Genomic DNA, 2346 nt, shown 5'->3' with positions numbered 1-2346 from the left:
CTTGAGGTATTGTCTGCAAGAGAAGGATTTGTATGTTTGAAGATTGAATACTATCGATTTCACAACAAAAGCTTGTCTACAGCTCTGTATTATAATTTCTGATTAGATGTTTTGTGCTTTGTCATAAAAAATGAAGTAAATCCGTGAGACATTTAATTTGCAATTTGATGATGACGGTGATGATTAGTGTTTTAGGGCGCACAACAACGAGGTTATCAGCACAAGCACTCCGTCGTCAGGCCACAAGTGGCCCATCGGGACCATCCGACCGCCGTATCATCCTCAGTTGAGGATGCGGAGAGGAGGGGCGTGTGGTCAGCACACTGCTCTCCCAGTCGTTATGATGGTTTTCTTTGACCGAAGCCGCTACGATTCGGTCGAGTAGCTCCTCAATTGGCATCACGAGGCTGAGTGCACCCCGAAAGATGGCAACAGCGCATGGCGGCTGGATGGTCACCCATCCAAGTGCAGACCACGCCCGACAGCGCTTAACTTCGGTGATCTCACGGGAACCGGTGTATCCACTGTGGCAAGGCCGTTGCCAGGTTATCAGCGCCCGTTGCAATTTGAACTCAGCACAGTAAAAAGAATTTGATACAGTCCAATGATAAACGGAATCGTATAAGAACCACCCTGTACCTCAGAAGACTTCATTTTTTTAAAGCACGATGGCACCCTCGGTGCTATGGCCCTGTCTTCAGAAGCAGGGAAGTTGCAGCTATGTGTGTTACATTTATGCCTCCCCAAACCTGAACTAACGAATACCATAAAAATTAACTAATTCGACCGATTACAAAACTGGATTTTTCGTCCTAAACACTCAGTTCGATAAAGTCGTCGGAGTCACATGCAAATGTGGGATACTAGCGCAAAATTTTTATCTTACTGTCTGCCTTCCACCGTTCATCGAATATCTTTTTTTCTGTATGCACTAAATCAAAACCAGATTTATTTACATTCATTTGGACAGCCAAATGACGCTATTTAAAAATTGATTATAACATCCACTGTTCTTTACTTTTATTAGAAATTTTGCAATTGCGTTGTTTATGTTCCTAACAACAACAACAACACGAACAACATGCACATATTTATAGTCTGTTAGATGAGAGAAACTAATCTTCGCAAGTGCACACACAGCGGGAAACATTTCTTCAAAGTGTGGCAAGATCACATACTTTTCCCCCAGTGGTACGGGTTCAACGTCAAACCAGTAAAATGAGCCGTTGTCAGCAAGGAGGGATCAATTAGATATCTTTGAGTAAAGACTTGTTTTGAGACAGCGAATGTTTTGAATTAATATTGCAACCTGTTGCTTTATACTGATTTTTTTTTTATTCGATTGTCTAGTTTTCGAGAAACTGATCTACAGACGAATCACAGTTACAGACACTTTACATTTTGAACTAGGTGCAGCTAGTCGCTGTGATTTTTTCGACGTTTTGTAGATCCTGGAACACTACGTGTTAAACTTCAAAACGGCTTTTGACATCGTTCCCTATTGAATTGGCGCATGCATCCAAGCCAGACGGGGTGCAACTTAATGTTGGTAAGAGAGCTTATACTGTCGAGTTCTTTCTAAATTTGACTCGGTTTTATAATCACTGGAATAACATCACATACCATGACAACCAGCGAAGCTACATTTCCTTTTCTCATCATCTTCTTTGTGCTTCACTCTTTTTGTCAGTCCAACTTTGCTGGCTCTGTAACGTTGAACCTGTGACTCGTAATTAATAGTACCCACTGGATTTGAAAGACGCAACAGCATTTTACACTCAAGCACTTGGTCGTCACGCTTGCTTACATTTTGGGGTATGACATGTGTCACACGTCGTTAACAGTGAAGGAGCTCCCAGCAGCTCCTCAAACGCATGACAGGTGTAGCGAATATAACTCTTCTTTTAGGATTTTCCTTCAAATTTGTTCTGAAATGTTACAATTTCAGGACCATCAGAAACGCTGTAACGGATGTAACGAGGGCATTAACGATACGTCCACTAAGGAATTACAACGCAGAAATGACAGCTACGTAGTGTGTGTATATTGATTCTCAGATGAACTACTACGAATACCGATCTGAGCAGTAGTCCGTTTTTGAAACGCATTACATTAATTTTAGGACAAACTAGGTAAAAAACACCCATGAACTTTGTCAATTTATCGTCAGATTACTTCCTTTACCCTTCATTTTGTCACTTGCGATCACTTTAGTGAGTGTATGACAGAAAGCGTTTCGGCCTGACGAAATCCGTCATCCTCAGAGCATCTAGCTGGAGTCACTGCTGGCTGCGGCGGGCAGCGGCCGTGTAACAAGCGCACCGGTCGCCGACTGCTACCGATGTT

General features: G+C 42.5%; 1 pseudogene; it reads right to left on the bottom strand.

The window, feature by feature from the left end:
* Window positions 1-426: 426 nt before the first annotated feature.
* On the bottom strand, window positions 427-543 carry LOC126095912 (5S ribosomal RNA; annotated as a pseudogene).
* Window positions 544-2346: the final 1803 nt, after the last annotated feature.

This window comes from Schistocerca cancellata, chromosome 8 (genome assembly GCF_023864275.1).
Source record: "Schistocerca cancellata isolate TAMUIC-IGC-003103 chromosome 8, iqSchCanc2.1, whole genome shotgun sequence".
Classification (NCBI taxonomy): domain Eukaryota; kingdom Metazoa; phylum Arthropoda; class Insecta; order Orthoptera; family Acrididae; genus Schistocerca; species Schistocerca cancellata.
Note: the sequence above shows the minus strand (reverse complement) of the source record. Positions and strands in the feature narration are given on the sequence as shown.